General features: G+C 39.9%; 1 long non-coding RNA gene across 1 annotated transcript in view; it reads left to right on the forward strand.

Annotated features, from left to right (window-relative positions):
- The first annotated feature begins 294 nt into the window (after positions 1 to 294).
- The window catches only part of LOC135229752 (uncharacterized), a 148,548-nt gene continuing 128,236 nt past the window's right edge, over positions 295 to 20,606 (forward strand). Inside the window, exons 1-3 of the long non-coding RNA XR_010320441.1 lie at positions 295 to 427; positions 17,540 to 17,687; positions 17,940 to 18,040. This is a non-coding gene — a long non-coding RNA (uncharacterized LOC135229752). The remainder of the gene's footprint in view (positions 428 to 17,539; positions 17,688 to 17,939; positions 18,041 to 20,606) is intronic.

Genomic DNA, 20,606 nt, shown 5'->3' on the forward strand with positions numbered 1-20,606 from the left:
GGCAAAATAAGAATAGTGCTATAGATTTCTTCCAAATACAGAAAACATAAGTATGAAAATGTTCTTGCTGTTGATTATATTCTTTACCAATCTGTTTGTATGGGATTTTTGGTACTTCACTTGAAAAATGAGTCCAAGGTACTGTGATGTTATTGTTTACTTTGTGTGGCCTTTCTAGCCATGGTCTTATAACATCCACCCTGGTGCTTGGGCAGGACTGTGTGATAGGGTAATTGTGGCTCACCAAGGGGATTGTTTATTTTCCCTTCAAAGAGAACCAGTTCCACAGCAAAGAGGAGGATTCAACTCCCATCAAGGAAGAACAGCCAAGAGCCGAGCGTATATTATGGACCTGAGATCCCTGCACTGAGAAGCTCCTAGAAGCAGGAGACTGAGATAGAGAGAGGAAGCTGTAACCCTGAAGATGGTAAGATGCCATGGCAGGAGAGACCGAGCAACAGGGACCTGGCTATAGGAGATGATGGCCCATGGAGAAGGAAAGCTGAGTGCCTTTGGAGAGAGGCCGGCCCAAGGCCAGGCAGAGGCACGCCGATGAGCACAGGAGGGAAGAGGCTGTCCTGATAGAAGAACTGTATTCTGAGTGTCGTTGAGCCTGAGCTATAACTGTTACTTCCCTAATAAACCCCATAATCGTGAATATGGACTATGAGTTCTGTGTGGCCATTGCAATGAGTTATTGAACCCGGCAGAGAAGTAGGGAGTGCTGTGTGAGGGACAGTTGGTGTCAGGGTTAGTGAAGATGGTGGAGAGAGGATAGTTTTTCACCAATGCCTTCAATGCAGCTTCGATTTCTTCCTTTTATACCATCAGTTCTTGATCTTATGCTACCTATTGAAATGGTTGAAAATTATCCAGTTCTACTGCAGTGGCTGTATTAATATCAGACAAATTATACTTCAGAAAAAGGAGTATTATTGGGAATAAGTAGGGACATAACATAATAAATGTTCAATTCTCCAAAAAGATACAACACTCCTAAATGTGTACGTGTCTAACAACAGCGCTCCAAAATACAAAAACTAATAAATCTGAAAGGGGAAATGGACAAATACGCATTTATAACTGGTATCAGTACTTTTCTATCAATAATTAATAGAGCCCTGCTAGTTGAAGTCCAAAGCATCTGTATGAACCACTCATGGATGTCTATGTGTGTGTGTATGTATGTGTGTGTATGTGTGTATGTATGTATATAGTATAAAGAGAAGTAATACAGAAATAAACATAGATACATGTTGTAGTCCTTGGGAGGTACAAACGGTTAATGCATTCAGCTGCTAACCAAAATGTTGGAGATTTGAGTCCACCCAGAGGCACTTTGGAAGAAAGGCTTGGTGATCTACTTTTGAAAAATTAGCCATTGAACTGACACACTTGTGTGTCAGTACTACTCTGACACACATGAGGGGAGGGGTCACCATGAGTCAGATCAGCTTAATAGCAATCGAATGATTTTTTTATGCATTCTGCCAATGTTTGTCTTTTAATTGGTATCTTAGGCTGGGTTCTCTAGAGAAACAAAACCAGTGAGGTGTATATATATATATATTTTTATATAAATAGCTTTATATCAAGAAAATGGCTCATGAGGCTGTAGAGGCTGGTAAGTCTCAAGTCCATGGGTCAGCCTGGTGGCTTCTCCTGACTCACATAGATGCAGGGACTGCAGAACTCAAGATCTGCAGGTCATACAACAGGTCTGTGGCTCACAGGCTGCAAAGGCTGACAGATCTCAAGATCGGCAGGTAAGCTGGCAGGCTGCAGCTCACAGACTGCGGAGGCTGGTGAATCCCAAAATTGGAAGGTAAGCTGAGAGTTCAAGTCCCAAAAACTTGAGATCAGATGAAGAGGAGCCAGCTGCAGGATTCAGAGTGAGCAAACCTCAAGAGCCTTGCCAGAAAGTCCACCTATATTGGATGCAGTCCACACCCCCGAGGAAACTCCCTTAGATCTGATTGGCTACTCACAGCAGATCCCATCATGGAGGTAATCACATTATATCACATCTCATCATGGAAATGATTGCATCGTTATACGACTGCTAAACTACATCATAACTGCCAAAGCACTGAGAATCATGGTCCAACAAAGTTGACACACAACTTTAATGATCCCAATTGTGAGTTTAATCTATTTAAATTTAAAGTGATTAATGATAAGGAAGGACTTATGTCTTCTACTTTGTAGTAGGTCATATACATATTTTGTTTCTCATTTTCTTCACTACCGTCCACTTTTGTGTTTGATTGATTTTTTTCAAGTGTACAATTTTGATCCTCTCCTTATTTCCTTTCCTTATATTTTTTAACTTCTTAGTGGTGACCATGAGGATTACAATTAATATCTTATGTTTATAACAATCTTCTTTTAATTAATACAAATTTAGCTTCAACAGTATACAACATTCTGCTTTTATTCAGCTCAGTTACCTCCCCTACTTACGTTGCTGTTACAAAAATTGCATCTTTATACATTGTGTGTCCATTAAGAGAGATGTGTATTTTTATGCATTTGTGCTTTAAATCATATATGAAAAAAAGAGAGGCATGATATAAAAATATTACTGACTTTGTTTTATCTAAGTAGTTACCTTTACGGAGTCTTCGTTTCTTTTTATGGCTTCAAGTTACTGTCCAGTGTCCTTCCGTGCCAGCCAGGATGATTCCCTGTAGCATTTCTCATAAGGCAGTTCTGCTGCTAACATACTCCCTCAGGTTTTGTGTATCTGGGCATGTCTTAATTTCACCTTCATTTTTGAAAGATAGTTTTGCTAGATATTGACATCTTGGTTCATAGTTTTGTTTCTGTATTTTTTTTCCAGTACCTTAAATACATCATTCGACTATTTTCTTGTCTCAATGGTTTCTGATGAAAAATCAACAGTTAAACTTGTTGAGACTCTCTTCTTGTACATTAGGGGTCACTTATCTGTTGCTGCTTTCAAGTTTCTGTCTTCGTCTTTTGACATTTTGATTATGTCTGTCTGTGGATATCTATGTATTTACTGTCCTTTGAGTTTATTGAGCTTCTTGGATATCTAGATGACATTTGGGAAACTTCCAGTCATTACGTTTTTAAATATTCTTTCTGTCCTTTCATCTTTCTTTCCTTTCTGGGACTCCTTAATGAGTATATTGGTATGCTTGATGTTGTCCCGCAGGTCCTTTAGGCTCTGTTCATTTTCTTCATTCTTTTTCCTTTATGCTCCTCAGTTAGAACAATTTCAGTTGTGCTTTTTCAAGTTTACATTTTCCTGCTTTCTTGCTCAAATCTACTGTTGAGCTCCACTAATGAAATTTTTATTTCAGCTATTCAACTTTTCAGCTCTATAATTTCTATTTGGTTCTTTTGTATAATATTTCTTTATTAATGTTTTCTACTTGTTCATACATTCTTCTCTTGGTTTCCTTTTTTTGTGTGTGTGTCTATGGTTTGTTTAGCTCTTTGAGGAAATTTAAGACAATTGGTTTAAAATCTTTGTCTAGTATTCCCAATATCTGTGTTTCCTTAGGGATGCTTTCTGTTCATTTCTCTTCTTTCTTTCTTCTTAACAAATGAACCATCCTTTTCTTTTTTCTTTTTATGACTTAGAATAGTGTGTTGCAAACTGGATATCTTAAATATTATAATGTAACTCTGGAAATCAGATTCCCTCCTGTCATTAGGGTTTGCTTTTTTTTTTTTTTGAATTGTTGAGGGCTAGTCATCCATTTGCTTAGTGATGTTTCCAAACTATTTCTGCAAAGATTGTATGTCTTCTCATGTGTGGACACTGAAGTTCTGTTCTGTTATCTCAGCAGTCAGTTCATGACCTGACAGTGCTTTCTTTAAATGCTTGTAGCCAAAAAGAAAAAGTAACATTATCCCAGTCTTTGCAGATTGGCTCTGAACTGGGGCGTTCTTTCAATGCTAAGCAAGAGTGCCTAAAACTCTGCCCTAGCCTTCACTTCCTGTCCCCATGGAGCCCAAAGATCAGCCAGAGGTGCAAGCCTAAAGCTTTGTCAGGATCTTTATGAGCATGTCTTCATCCTTAGGCAAGAACATTGCACTTCAGATTCCTCAGTATATATGGTAGCCCTTCAAAGCCCTTAAACCACCAACCATTGTTCTCTCAGCCCTTTTTCCAAGCTTTTGGATGTCTCTGCTGTTTTCTCTGTCCTTCATCCTTTGACCCTGGAGGTAGGACCAATTCTTTTTAGCTTCGTACTTCTGAGTTTCCATCACATCATACATTTTTTCTTGTGTGCTGTTGAGTCAATTCTGACTCGTAGTGACTATAGGATGGAGTAGAACTTCTCCAAAGGTTTCTAAGGCTGTAATCTTTATGGAAAGGAACGGTCATATCTTTCTCCTGTGGAGTAGTTGGTGGATCAAATCAAAAGGTTTAACAGCTGAGTGCTTAACCACTGCACTACTGGGGCTCCTTTTGACATCATGCATCATAATAGATTTTTAACACACCCCTCAGAAACATAGAAGTCCATAAATTATCAAGGATACAGAAGATTTAACATGTAAAAAAATACCAAATTGATATATGTGTATGTGTGTGTATTATCTAACCATGAAAGAATATACATTCATCTCATGCACATACATAGTGTTTATAAAAATTAACTGTATACTGTGTTATAAAGCAAGTCTCAACAAATTTCCAGAGTCTGCAATAATATAGAGGGTACTATGTAAGTACACCATAATTAAAAAAAAAAAAACCATCTTAGAAAATGAAAATACAAAATCTCCATTTTTTTTTTTATGTAAGTACACCGTAATTAAAAAGAAAAGAAAAAAAACCATCTTAGAAAATGAAAATACAAAATCTCCATGTGCTTGGATATTTTAAAATACTATGAGTCAAAAAAGACATCATAATGAAAATTAGAATATATTTTGAAGTGAACAATTATGAACATAGTGCATATAAAAATTTGTGCAGTACAGACAATATAATATAGGAAACTTATAGCCTTAAAAATATAATTGGAAAGAAGAAATCTTGAAAAATAAGTGAGTTAAACATCCATTCAAAATGTTGGGAAAAAACCAGAAACAAACATTCATAGGAATTTTTGTTTCTATTAATGATTGAATACATGCAACAGACGATCAACAAAGACTAAAGTTGATTCTTAGAAAATGCTAGTAAAATTGTCAAACTTTAGGCAAGAATGATCAAGTGAAAAAGAATGAAGATATAAAAAACGAATATCAGGAATTAGAAAGAAAATGACTACAGATCTTGCAGAACATAAAGATAATGTGAGAATGTTATGAACCGTATTAGCCAATAAATTTGCAAATTTAGGTAAAGTAGGCAAACGTATCATACCATGTAAGTTAATAACAACGATTCAAGAAGAAACAGGAAGCAAAAGTAATTCCACAACTGTTAATACAATTGAATTAGAGCTCAAACTATTCTCAAAAAGAAAACTTCATATCAGATGGCTTTTCCTGCAAATTCTGCCAAATATTCAAGAAATATTTCACAAATTCTTCAATATAAAAGGAAATATATACCCAAACTCATTTTATAAAGCTTGTAGAATGAATATTGATACCAAAACCTGACAAGAGCAGCAGAAGATGGGAAAATTACAGGCCAATGTCACTGATGAACATAGATGCAAAATATAAAAATAAATAGGCAAAACAAATCCAGCAATACTCTAAAGAAGAATATATTATGACCAAGTTGGGTCTATCCCAAGAATTCAAGGTTAGTTTAACATTCGAAAATGAATCAGTATAATTTGCCATATGTACAGGAAAAATAAATGTGATTATATTAATAGGTGTAATAAAATAAGTATTTGATAACCTTCAGCATCCACTCATGTTTTTTAGAAGAACATCTAGCATGCCATGAGACCAGAAGAACCAGAAGGTTCCCGGCTGCTGTCGTTGAACATTTTGATCAAAGAGTCCATAGAAAAGCCCTGATCAAAAGGGGGAAAATGCAGAACAGAATTTCAGATTCTCATGAACCCTAGACTTTTTGGAGCCATTGAGGGTGAATGAACTCCTGAAACTATTGCCGTGAGATAATCTTTAAACATTACACCAAAAGCATTCCCTTGAATCATCTTAAAACCGAAGTATGAAAAAGAAAAAACCAAACTGTTGCTGTTGATTCCAACTCAGAGACTCTGTAAGACAGAATAGCACTGCCTCATAGAGTTTCCAAGGTGCAGGTGGTGGATTCAAACTGCTCTTCTTTTGCTTGGCTACCGTATCACTTAACCACTGTGCCATGAGGGCTCCAGAACATTAGCTTACTTAACTAATAAAAATGGTCTACCTTGAGCATATGCTCTTTTAAGAACTGTCTACATGGCATCAGATTGACAACAGCTACTGAAAAGATTAGATAGGAACCTTAAGGAGCAGTGGATTTATGTTAATGACAGAGGAACAACTCAGAAAAGGAGGGTAAGAATGGTTGCACAACTTCAAGAATGTAGCCAGTGTTATTAAATTGTACAGGTAGAAACTGTTGAGTTGGTGTATGTTTTGCTGCATATATTCTCAACCAGAAAAAATACAGGTAATAATTAACAAAAAATGTCAAGGAGAGCTAAATATTTTGAAAATAAGACAGAGTTGCATGTGAGGGAATGAGTGGGGTGAGCTGTTTTAGATTAATAGTTAGTAAAGGCTTATGGGATCAGGATATTTGAGGAGATAACTGACCTATATCAAAGGAGAGAATAGCTGTATGAAGTTCTGAAGGGAGGAATATTGCCAATAAAGGAAAGAGTTGTTTCTGAGGCCCTTAAATAACCAAGTGTTTTGGCACGTTTGAGGAAGCTCAGGAAATAAGTCATGGCTAGTGTGGAGTGAACCGGGGGAAGACTGTTAGGAAATGAGGTTAGTATGGTGAGCAAGCCCCGCATCATGAAAGACCATGGGAAGGATTTGGGAATTTTTCCTAATTGCCATGAGAAGCCACTGAAATGATGCTGTTATGTAGATTGTAAGAGGGAAGATCGGTGCATGGAGTCCAGTTTTAACCAAGAGATGATGGTGGATGTAAGGTAGAGGTAGTGAGAAGTGGATAGAGTCAGGATTTATGTTAAGGTAGTGCCAAGAGTCCAGAATATGTCAATGGATTGGATGCAAGATTTGAATAAAGGAGAGAAATCAAGGATGATTTCTAGGTTTTTGTCCTGAACGACCCAGAGGATAGTGAGAACATTTGCTGAGGTAAGGAAGACTGGGAGGTAGATAAGACACTTGGACGAAGAATTTTATTTGAACCAGATTAAGTTTGAGATGCCTAGTAGACATTCAAGGGAAGATGTGAGGTCAGCCATTGGTGAAGGAACAGGGCAGAGTATGTAAATGAGGGTATCCTAGGGCTCAGGTGGAATTGACTGCCATGAATTGGCTCAGATAACCTAGACAGTGAGAAGTGATGAGTGATGTCACTTAAACAGGGCATGGAAATCAGTGAAAAAGGTGTGGGAGTGGCAGGGAAGCTAAGGTAGAGAAGTTTCTCTCTCCCTAAACCTGATTAGCTGGATTTGAAGACATCATAAGTTCCTGTATGAGAAATATCCAGCAAATTACCAGTTGATTTAATAAATTGATAACAAAGTCTACCTTTCAGCCAAAGATTGAAAAGCAAACAAACCAATTGCCATCCAGTGAATTCTAACTCTTAGCAACCCTATAGGACTGAGTAGAAGTACCCCATAGGGTTTCTAAGGAGCAGCTGGTGAATTCAAACAGCAGACCTTTTGGTTAGCAGCTGAGCTCTTACCCACTGCACCACCAGGACTCAGACAAAGAATAACACATGTGAGGAACTTACTCCTTAGTTCAATCAAGTATGTAGAAATTGAAATTTGTAATTTTGGAGATTCCCCTCTTTTTTTTTCGAAATGGGGGGCATTGAGATGGAGGATTTTCCTATGCCCACCATCCTAAGGGATTTAATTAACCCATAGTTGAGACATTGTAAACATCTGAAGAAATTATTACCTTTGAGAAATTTGAGGGTGAGTAGGCATATCACCTGGCACCTCTTAAACTCCTTTTAAAAACCTGACTTGAAGACTCACCTGCCTTTTTGAATAAGTGCCAGCTTGAATAGGCAGGGTTCAGGGAATTGCCAACCAAAGGTATGGTTTCTCCAGAGGCCTCCAAGGGGTGTAAAAGAAGAGCGGAGCCAGACCCCGTGCTTGGGACACACCCTTGGTATGAAATATTTGAGTGTGTGTGTGGTGAGGGGAGCACTGGGTGTGGGAGAGTGGGGTGGGTGGGTAATAGGGAAATGCCTGGTTTTTGTTTTTTTTTAAGAAACACTTTTTTACTTTTTTTTTTTTTTTTTAATTACAATGAACAGTTCAGTGGAGACACATTCCTTATCTGCAGAGGCTAGTGGAAGTGCTGATAGCTGAGAATGTAGCCTGCTCCCCAAGTGCCAGTTGGCATTTTGGAGAGAAAACTTGATGTTTGGAGCACTGACTGGCCCTGCCTTTTCTAAATAATTAAGGGTGGTGGGGTGGTGGTAAGAGAAAGAGGATGGTCTATGAACACTGACCCTGGAAAATTAACCCGAGTGTGTGGGTTGTGGATAGCAGGAAAAGAACATCACCCGCAAATGACAGCAGTGCCTTTATTTATTTATTTATGCTTCTTTTTAGTTCTGAGTTGTTTTTAAGCCACAAATTAATGGGGCCACCATGAGTTTTCAGAGAATGAGTTTTACAAAAATCTAAGTGTTTTAAATATTGCCAGGATTTACTTATATATGCTGTATATGAGAAAAGTCCTTCCAGTTATAGGGAGGAGAAAGAAAGTATATTCAGGAATTAAATTTTCACAGTTCTCTGAATTCTTATATTTCTCCTGTTGTCCATTTTTCTTTTTTTGTCCTTCATCCACCCCTTCCACCTTGACCCACTGTCTTCATCATCTAGTGCTGCCATAACAGAAATACCATGAGTGGATGGGTTTAACCAAGAGAAATTTAATACCTCACATTGAAGTAGGCTAATAGTCCACATTCAAGGCATCAGCTCTAAGGGAAAGCTTTCTCTCTCTTTCGGCTCTGGAAGAAGGTCCTTGTCCTTAGCCTTCCCATGGTCAAGGAACTTCTCAGGTGCAGGGACCTTGGGTCCAGAGGACATGCTCTGCTCCTCGTGCTGCTTTCTTGATAGTCTGAGGCCCCCAACTCTCTGCTTGCTTCCCTTTGGTTTTATCTCTGGAGAGATAAAAGGTGGTGCAGGCCACACCCCAGGGAAAGGTGACCTGAGTGAGGGTGGTGTTACAATCAATCCCACCCTAATCCTCTTAAAGTAAAATTACAATCACAAAATGGAGGACAACTACACAATAGTGGGAATCATGGCCTAACCAAGTTGAGACACACATTTTTTAGGGTCATAATTCAATCCATGACACCCACCAAACCAAACTTGTCACCATCAAGTTGATTCCAACTCATAGAGACCCTAGTTGATTCGAACTCATAGAGACCCTATAGCATAAAAAAAAAAAAACTATTCCATAGAGTTTCCAAGGACTAGTTGGTGGATTCGAACTGCTGACCTTTTGGTTAGCAGCTGAGCTCTTAACCACTATGCCACCAGAGCTCCTCTTGATCCACAGTCCACCCTAATTCACCACTGTGTTAGAAACTAAGGTTTTGCTACTCTGAAATAAGAACCTTTTACTATACTTTTGTGTTCGTGGTTGCTTTTGGTACGTCTTTAAGCACTGAACAGTTACCTCATACCCGTTAAAAACCCATTGCCACTGAGTCTATTCCAACTCATAGCGGCCCTATAGGGCAGAGCAGAACTGTGCCATAGACTTTCCAAGGAGCGCCTGGTGGATTTGAACTGATGACCTTTTGGTTAGCAGCCGTAGCTCTTAAACAGTACACCACCAGCGTGGGAGGGGTTTAATTGATAACATGATGTCTGGGCTCCAAGGGAGATGGAATGGATGTGCAGGAGAAGGGCATGCAGAGTCTGCCTGTATAGTCCCCAGAACTCTGTTCAAGATCATAACACACCTCAGTAATCACTTGAATCTAAACATACAACTTTAACAGTTGATGTAAATGACTTTACACATGAATTTTGGAACTCAACTATTTCTCAATGGAAGTTCCTTCAACCTAGCTGTTTGTTTGTATTCCCTTAATAATTATGAAAGCTAACAATTATTGTGTTCATTCTGTGTGTAAGGCCTTTTTCTAAGTGCCTTGTGTGTTTTATTTAACCTGCGTAACAACCTTTTGAATAAGACCCATTTTAGAAATGGGAAACTGAGGCAGTGAGAGGTAAAGTAACGTGCCCAGATCACCCAGCTGATAAATTGAGTTAGGATTTAAACCCAGGCAGTTTGTTTCAGAATTTGCTTATGTAATCACTGTACATGACAGCAGTGAGCCCTGGTGGCTCTGTGGTTAAAGACCTTGGCTGCTAACTGAAAGGTCAGTGATTCGAACCCACCAGCCTCTCTGTAGGAGACAGATGTGGCAGTCTGCTTCAGTGAAAACCCTATGCGGCAGTTTTACTCTGTCCTTTGGGGTCACTGTGAGTTAGAATCGACTTGATGACAGTGGGTTTTGGCACATAATACTAATGTGCAGTGTATTCTGTATGCCGTGTATATGTTCAGAAACTAATTTTCCGAACATTTATGCCATATATAGATTACCAATCCAGTTGCCGTTGAGTAGATTTTCACTCATGACGACCCCGTGAGTTTTCAGAGTAGGACTGCCCTCCATACGGTTTTCAATAGCTGTGACTATTTGGAGGTAGATTGCCAGGCCTTTCTTCCAAGGCAACTCTGAGTGTATTTAAACTGCCAACCTTTCAGTTAGTAGCTGAGCACTTAACTCTTTGTGCCACCGAATACATATATATACTAGGAGGTTTTCTTCCTTATTTGTACTTTAACGTTTTTTGGACTCTTACCAATACTTGTTCCTGGCAGTGAACTGGATGCTAAAGAACAGAATAGGCACATGTAACCCTCTCTCACCTTCTCCCTCCCCTCTTTCACAGAGATGAAATAAAAAGGAATTAATGAAGACAGATCATTGGATTAGGGCCCATACTCAGGGCTATAACAGCATGGGGGGTTTCTCCTGTCACTTCAGTTCTTGTTCAGGAATTGGTACCTGCTTTTTGTGAATCACAAAGACCAGTGCTGTATATCAAGCCATTTAGATTTGGGGTACGGAGCAGTGATTTAAAAAAATTAAATTTTATTTTCAGAGATTTTTTCTAATAATTGTTTACATTTATTTATTTATTTTTAAAGTTAGACCCTGCTTTATTTTAGAGAGGAACAAACTTTCAAAGTTTTTAAGCAAACATTGGTCAGGGCTGGGCTTTTTTTTTATATTAACTTTTATTGAGCTTCAAGTGAACGTTTACAAGTGAAGTCAGTCTGTCACATATAAGTTTGTATACACCTTACTCCGTACTCCCACTTGCTCTCCGCCTAATGAGTCAGCCCTTCCAGTCTCTCCTTTCGTGACAATTTTGCCAGCTTCCAACTCTCTCTGTCCTCCCATCTCCCCTCCAGGAATTGGCACCTCCTTTTTGTGAATCACAAAGACCAGTGCTTTATATCAAGCCATTTAGATCTGGGGTATGGAGCAGTGATTTAAAAAAATTAAATTTTATTTTCAGAGATTTTTTCTATTAATTGTTTACATTTATTTTAATTGTATATTCTAAAACCCCTACAAAAAGGCATGAAATAATTGTTTAAATTTTAATTAATATGGGTCAAAATGTATGTTAAACTACCTATCGTCACCTTCACAGTCGTCGTTATGTTTGAGCCGATTGTTGTGGCCACTTGTTACCAATTATGACCTGCTTCTCCAGGGACTGATCTCTCCTGACAACATGTCCAAAATATGTGAGATGAAGCCTCGCCATTCTTGCTTCTAAGGAATATTCTGGCTGTACTTCTTTCAAGACAGATTTGTTCATTCTTTTGGCAGTCCATGGTATATTCAATATTCTTTGCAAACACCGTAATTCAATGCCTTCAATTTTTCTTTGGTCTTCCTCATTCATTGCCCACCTTTCGTGTGCGTATGAGGCGACTGAAAGCACCATGGCTTGAGTCAGGCGCACATTAGTTTTCAAGGTGATATCTGTACTTTTGAACACTTTAAGAGGCCTCTGGCAGCAGATTTGCCCAATGCAATGTGTCGTTTGATTTCTTGACTGCTGCTTCCGTGGGTGTTTATTGTGGATCCAAGTAAAAATGAAGCCCTTAATGACGTGAACATTTTCTCCGTTTATCATGATGTTGCTTATTGGTCCAGTTGTTAGGCTGTTAGTCTGTAGTCTTTGATCTTCAGCAGTAAATGCTTTAAGGCCTCTTCACTTTCAGCAACCAAGATTGTATCATCTGCATATCTCAGGTTATTAATGAGTCTTCCTCCAATCCTGATGCCTTATTCTTCTTCAGACCAGCTTCTCAGATTATTTGCTCAGCATACAGGTTGAATACATATGGTGAAAGGATACAACGGTGATGCACACCTTTCTTGACTTTAAACCATGCTGTATTCCTTGTTCTGTTTAGATGACTGCCTCTTGTTCTATGTACAGGTTTCTCATAAAAACAGTTAAGTGTCCTGGAAATCTCATTCTTCCCCATGTTATCCATAATTTGTTATGAGCTGGAGTAGGTCTCAGAAATAATGTACCATTTCTTCCAGTTGGTTGTGCATGGCTGCCTACTTCCCTAGGTGGTAGCAGCTAAGGCCTGTCTCAGAAACACTCTCCTCCCCACTTAGCATGAGTTTTCACACTGCTCCATCTTCTTTCCCTTGTGTGTCTCCTGCTCTCCTCAGTGGCTGGGGAAAATGATAGTAGTCCACTGATGAGATTTATTCTTTTATTATACTTTATTTTATTATTTGTTTTTATAACATAGTTCTGTTAAAAATCAAGGGTAATAAAAATGTTTGTATGATGGAAGTGGATAATCCCACCCACTGTGTCCATCTAAAGTTTCATGAGAAAACTGTGCCCACAACAGAGGGCTCCCACTCCTCTGGCTCACTGTATTTTCTCCTTGTTTATTTGCTCTTCCCTCTTTCCTGATGGATGCATGGAACCACTGAGCTTCAGGACTCCACAATTCTGCTTTTCATACCAGTGTTACTGTAATCTTGGGTTCATGGGCTGCCTTGCCACAGATTTACTCATTCTGTTTCTGTTAATTATTTCATTACTTAAAAATCTCTCATGAATTTTTCCAGAAGTACATTCTATTCCTCAAAAACTTGGAAGCAATGGGAAAGTATGCAAAAAAAAAAACAAGAAAGCATACGTAATGCATCGAATAAATTATTAACGTTCCGATATGTCTATTTTCTTGCTTATATTGGCATGTATGTGTATTAGAGTCTCTGGTTGATGCAAATGGTTAATATCTTGAGCTGCTGACAGAAAGTTGGAGTTCAGGTCCACCCAGAATTGCTATGAAAGAGAGGTCTGGCAGCCTACTTCCGAAAACTCAGCCATTGGAACCCCTATGGAGTACAGTTCTACTCTGGCACACTGGTGTCATCATGAATCAGAACTGACTCAATGACAACTGGTTTTATGTGTGTATTAGCACACACATTTATGTATATTAACACAGATATTATATCCTGATATTTTCATTCAGCATTAGTCTTTTCATGGTAATTTTTTTTTGTTTTTTTTTAATGAGGGCATTAAATTACTTTGTAATATTCTGTGTGCATGTACTATATGGTTTTTAGCGATTTGACTATAGTTGCAATAATGTGCATGTTTCTAGTAATCTTTAAGCTATACTACCTCTTTTTAACATACATCTCTGCCATTAAATCTCTTTGTTTAAGTGTTGTTTAACACTCATTACGCCTAAGGGATGGTCTCAGAAGCAGCCCTGATCAATTTTTCTCCCTCTTACTCATGAAGCCCCTTAATGTATTTCAAGGTATCAACTACGAAGGATTTTACGTACTTATCCTTTGTTTATTTTTCATTCAGTCAGTATATTCCATGGGCCAGAAGTAGTCTATGTTATACAGATACAGTGGTGAAAGGTACACACTGTCCCTGTCGTCATGAAGGGGACAACCCAGTGCAGGTGGGAGGAGCACTGGGGAAATGCAGCTGAGAGCAAGGACAGACAACCCTCCAGGAACCACACTGGACTTCAGAGAGGCTTATTGGCTGCTGTTCACCTGGCAGGCTTCTAGATACCAGAGTACCCTTGGGCTTGGTGCCTGCTCCTCTCTCTATTGACACCCTCCCTCTAGGATGCCTCAGTGAGTTTACTGCTGTCTATTTGTAGCTAAGGACGTGAGGTTTATACCTCCATCCATTCAAACTCCTCCTGGGTCCAGACTCATATATTCAAATGTCAGCTTAACTCTCTGTATTGACCTCTTTATGCATTATAATGATACATTCCTCATATGGCCATCATGAAAAGCAAACATGAAAGGAAAAGCACAGGAGTGCCTGACACCAGTGTAGGTACTCAATGAACATTAGCTGTTGGTATTATTCTTGACATCTCCGTGTGGGGTGAAGTTTTATTACTGGACATCTCCATGTGGCTATCTAACAGCTGCACCATGTTATCTAGGCTATGAAACAATTCTTGGTTCCAACCACCATTGCGTTCTTATCGATGAATTTCTCAAGGCTTCGGTGATGGGAATGTGTGTTTTTCCACAATGGACATGATTAGGAATGGTAGGCCAGGTCCTGCACAATAAATTGCTCCAACATTCCTATGGGTGACCATTGAGACAAGTTTCAGCCACTGAATGTAGCAAAGAATTGGAACTACTCTCAGCTGTTCATGTGAGTACTCTCAATCCAGAATATCTGGTAAATCAACTGTTAGGGATTGAATTGTGTCCCTCCAAAATGTATGTGGAAATCCTAACCCCTGTACCTGTAATTCTGACCTTGTTTGGAAATAAGGGGCCTGCTTTTATTATGTGAATGAGGTCATACCAATGTAGGGTGGGTCCTAAGCCTAACTCTTCTTAGTTATAAAAGGAGCAGAATACACACAGACAGACACAAACAGGTGAAAAGGAAGACAGACAAAGAAGACAGATGCTTCTAGAAGGCCAGGAACACAAATGATTGCTGGCATCTACTAGAAGCTGAGGTAGACAAGGAAGGACCTCCCACTACAGCCATGCCCTGAATTCGAACTACTACCTGCTAAACTGTGAGAAAATAAATTTCTGTCCTTTAAAAGCCATCCAGTTGTGTTATTTTTTGTTATGGAGGGACTAGGTAACTAACACACATACCCGTGCTTATAAGTTCAGCCCAGTGCAGAATAATTTTCTTCCCTCCTTGGTCTAGCCCACCCGAACCTGCTCTTTCCCTATCAGTGTCCTTTGCTTTCACCTAAGAGCTATGACAGCGTTCGCTTGATGCTGACGCATTGAAATTTCAATTTATTTTTTATTTATGATTACTATTAATTCCAATATTTTCTACGGTTTTCAATGGAGACAGTCCTATAATCTATGAATAGCAGTTATACTTTTTTTGTACTAGCTTACACTTCCAGTGTTAAATGTTTAATAAAAATAATGATAGAAGCATCCTTATTTTATTTTTTATTAATTTTAAAGAGAATGTCCCACACATCACCATGAACTATCATGCTAGTTGTAGTTTTCCACGTTCGGGAACTCCTTTTCTGTTCCATGTTTGCACCTAGTCCTTATCTCTCCGTGTGATTGGATTTTATCAACCTGCTTTGCCCCCATCTCTTGAGGTGAGCATATGTCTTCTCTTCTTTCACCTATGCATGTGGTGAATGAAATTACTAAATCTTTAATGTTCACTCAAATTTGTATGCCTACAATAAACCGCCTTGATCATGGCATGTTACGTGGTTTACCCTTTGCTGGATTTCCTTTGCTGGCATCTTATGTAGGGTTTTGCATCTCAGTTACTGAGTGTGCTTGTCCTCTAACTCTTCTTCTACCTTCCTTCTCTAATTTGTTATCATTTTTAAACTAGCCATAAGGATCAAGTTAGGGGAGTGTCTCATGGTTTTCTAATCTCTGTTGACTATGTACAAGATTAAAATGACTGTTTCTTGCATGTTTGCTGGAACCTGACTGGAAACGATCTAGGTCTGCCATTTTCTTTGTAGGGAGATCTTGAACTACTGACCCATTTTATTTAGTGGTTAAAGGCATCTTCTGGTGCTAATTTACTTGTAAAAAATTCTGATGCATGTTCTAGATTGCTCAAATCTCATCTTTAAATATTGATTATCAGGGCTTGTAGCCTCATGCAAGCCAATTAATCAATCCCAGATTTCCCCAAAGTCAGGCTCTGCAACTATTCCCGGTACCAAATTCCCTCATCTAAGACTTATTTGCAAAGAAAGATACAACAGTATGCTATCTACGCAGTTGTGTATCCGCAGCCTTCTTGAGTCCATAACGTGAGGTTACAGTCTTCTAATACTTTTTTTGTAATTGTTCTCTTTCTTATTTTTTTTTTCCTTTTTTCACTGCCAATACCGCCCCCCCCCCCAGTCTAGTAGTTTTAAAGTTGTGCGTTTCAGGTTCAAGTCTGTAATCCAGCTGGGATTCTGTGTGTGTGCATGTGTGCATCAAAAGAACACGCTTCTAGAAGCAGAAAGCAGGCAGTGCCACTGTTGGGTGGTTGGCGGGGGAGGGGGAGGGGAGCTGCTGCCCAGAGAGGGCGCCTGAGGGAGGCAGGAGATGCCGGGCTGCCCACCGCAAGCCTGCAGACTCCAAGGAGGCGGAACCTGCGTGCGCCATGAGCCTTTTGAGACAGGCCCAAGCCCGCCCAGCCGGGTGCTAACCTCGTACCCACCAGGCTTGCAGGTTCCCCCAGGACTAGGGGAAGCCTGAGGCCAAGGAGGGCAAGACCTAGGGTCTGGACCTGGGAACTGGTTCTGCCACGTGTGATCGCAGCACTTATGCTGGGAAGGGGGGCAGGAAGCATATCGCAACGTGCGTCCGGACGATGACCCAGAAGGGCAGGAGTTGTGGTCACCCACGGACTCTGCGTCTGCATATGGAGGCCCCCAGGGTGCAATTCCAGGAGCAGAAGGCAAAGCCACAGAGGCCACAGTGCACCTCGCCGATGCTTCCCAGGGGCATTGCCCTAAATTTGGGGAACAGTCCCTCCTCTGGGCTAGGGACTTTGTTTCCTCCATTGTCATCACTGACTGTGAGCAGACTCTTGTCTAGGCAGACTAATGAGGAGTTATCAAAATGAGCTTCAAAGTCCGGATTTGAGTTAAGGATCATAAATTAACACAGAGAAATACGACTTTAGCAATAAGTGCCTGCTTGAAGCCCAAGTTGCCTGAAAACGCGGAATTTCAGTCTTTCAGCTCCTCTGCTAATCTAGGGACTAAGAACAGGATCTCACTGGAGCTCAAAGATGTGGGGCACTGGAAATACTCCTGGGTCTGTCTGCTCATGGCTGATTGCCTGATTCCCAGTTTTATTATACAGCTTAAATACAGACCAGAAGAGGAGTTTGGGGCTTGACACCTGACATCTTAACACCAGTTCCTGTTTCTTGAGGAAGGAAGAGGTAAAATAAATCAGCGTTTACTGTGTCCTTCTCCATCCCCGGAAGTCCTGATGAAGACCCTCTCAGGTAAGGATTGACAGGGAGTGGCTTGGTTTACTATGCAACTTTGTCCTTCAGTCACTTTGTTTATGTCCTGCATGTAAACTATTGTGCATTGAGAAGCATTCTAATTCTTGTGCAGAAGGACTAGACCTCCTGCAGAATGACTATATTGTGCCTCCCTCGGGCACCCCTGTCTGCGCAGCACCCCCCAACCCCAACTGCCGAACCGCCTCTCTCCTGGCATTCTGCTTCTAGAAGCATGTTCTTTTGATGCAGAGATGCAGCACACACAGAATCCCAGCTGGATTACAGACTTGAACCTGAAGACCTTATGCAGAATGACAATTTATGAACCACTAAGCTCAGTACTAAAGCAGGTACTTACCCCTCAGAGAAGGCCCTGGGGGAGGTTGACACCTGCATTCCCCAGCGCTCCTGCTGCTCTAGAAGTGCCTGAAATGCCTCTCTGGGAAAGGCCTTCAGAGTAGTAGGCTCATGGCCCACGTGGGAATTCAGGCCTATTTTTCTGTTAGAACATCTCATTTCGCTCTGAAAATATTATTATCCAGTTTATTCACCAGGCATGAGTACAGACATCTCATATTTTCAAAATTAACCCCATTCTCTAATACTAATGTGCCACCAAGAGTATATTCCAAAGTTTTTCCAATAGGCTAGAAAGTCTTTGCAAAGAGGGGAGTCCTGCGCCATGTTGTGCAGTGACAACAGGGTTGGCATAATATGTTTACCGAGATACCTACCACTTTTTTTTATTTTTTATTGTGCTTTATTTGAAACTTTACAGAGCAAATTACTTTCTTGTTCAACCATTTATACACAATTGTTTTGTGACATTGGTTGCAATATTCATGATGTGTCAATATTGTCCTCTCCTATGCTCCAGTTCCCCGTTTCCATCCGCCATGATTCCTGTTCTGTCCTGCCCTCTTTTCAGTGCTTTTGGGCTGGTTTTGTACTTCTGGTCTCATACACATGATTGAACTAAGAAACACTTTCTTCACGTGTGTTGTTGTTTGTTTTATAGACCTGTCTAATCTTTGGTGGAGGGCGAACTTCCGAAGATACTTTCCACTTTGTTGCTTTCCATAATTCCTGAAATTCCAAGCCTGCCACCTGAAGAACTTCCTTTAGTGTTTCATTTAGAGCAAGTCTAGTGGCGATGAATTCTCTTAAGCATCTTTCACCTGAGAATGTCAATATTTTTCCTTTGCTCATGAAGGAAATAACAGCCTATAGAACACTGGGTTAATGTTTCTTTTCTTTCAGTGTTGAAAAAATGTTGTTTTCACAGCCTTTTGGCCTCCATGTCTTCTGATGATGAACACAGAGTCATTCCAATTGTTTCTCCTGTGTGAGATGAGTTGTTTTCTCTCTAGCTTCTTTGAAGATATTTTCTTGGTCCTTGTTATTCCACAATTGACAGTGAGGCATTTGGGCGTAAAATTATGTGAGTTTAACTTGTTGGAGTTTGCATAGCTTCTTGAATCTGTAAGTTTACGTCTTTCAACAAATTGGGAAAGTGTTGAGCCAGTATTTCTTCAGATACTTTTTTCTACACCACATATTTTCTCTACACCGTATGGAATTCCAATAAATAAATGTTAGATATTTTTGAATTTTTTTGAGGCTCTGTTCATTTTTTTTCAATATTTGTTCTCTGTTTTCAGATTGGATATTTTCAATTGAACTGTTTTCATCTCATTGATCCTTTTGTCTGTCAACAGCATTCCGCTGTAGAGCTGATCAAGTGAATTTTTTATCTCTATTTTTCTGTTTTTCCTGTCTAAAATTTTCATTTGTGAATGGTTTCTATGTATTTTTCTATTTTTCTAAGTTGTGCCTGTTACTTCTTTGAGCATGGTTAAAGTAGCTTTTTAAAGTTTTTGTCTGTGATTCCAAGACTGTGTCTTACTTCAATCTTACAGAAAATGTCGATGTTGTTTGTTTTAGGAATCACTTGACCCAGTTATGTTCAGGCTGCAGGTTCTTTCCCAACTTCTGTGTGCTGTGGCTCAGATGTCAGTTCAGATTTTGAAGACTTTGCAGTGATATTTGGATGTAATCTATGGGAGTGTCACTCAGTCTGAGACCTTGTTGGTGTTCTAACCCATAATGCAGTTCTCAAAGGATTGATCTACTTCTTAGGGTCAGAGCAAAGCATATGCAACTGTGGGAGTGGGGTGGGGGATGTGAAAAACAACTTTATGGTAACCCTCTCTTGAGCTGCCTGGTCTCTGTCTCTCTGAGGCTCTCTGATGTCTGAGCAGCTACCTTCCTGGTCCACTGGCAAGAATGTTGGGGCTTTAATCTCTTCATTCTGCTGCGCAATTAAGTGACTGGGTCTGCGTATGAGGCCAAATAATGGTAAGATGGAGAAAATGTAACAGAGATTCCTGTACATTATTTGGTCCTTATATATTTAGGTCAGAGAGAAGGCACACTGTTTCGGGTGATACTTCGAAACAGGTATGGAGAAAAAGGCATTAACAGGTCGATAGCTGCATACTACGTGTTACGGATTAAATTCTGTCTTCCCAAAATGTATATATCAGCTTGACTAGGCCATGCTTCTCAGTATTGTGCGATTATCCACCATTTTGTCAGCTGATGTGATTTTCCAATGTATTGTAAATCCTACCTCTATGATGTTAATGATCGAGGATTTGAAGCAGTTATGTTAAGGAGGCAGGGCTCAGTCTACAAGATTAAGTTGTGTTTTAAGTCAATCTCTTTTAAGATATAAAAGAGAAAAGAGCAGAGAGACAGGGGGACCTCAGTACCACCAAGAAAGAAGTGTCAGGAGCAGTGCATCCTTTGGACCTAGGATCCCTGTGCTCAGAACCTTCTTGTCCAGGGGAAGATTGGTGACAAAGACCTTCTCGTAGGAGTGACAGAGAGAAAAAGCCTTCCCCTGGAGTTGGC

This window comes from Loxodonta africana, unplaced genomic scaffold (assembly GCF_030014295.1).
Source record: "Loxodonta africana isolate mLoxAfr1 unplaced genomic scaffold, mLoxAfr1.hap2 scaffold_50, whole genome shotgun sequence".
NCBI classification, from domain to species: Eukaryota; Metazoa; Chordata; class Mammalia; order Proboscidea; family Elephantidae; genus Loxodonta; species Loxodonta africana.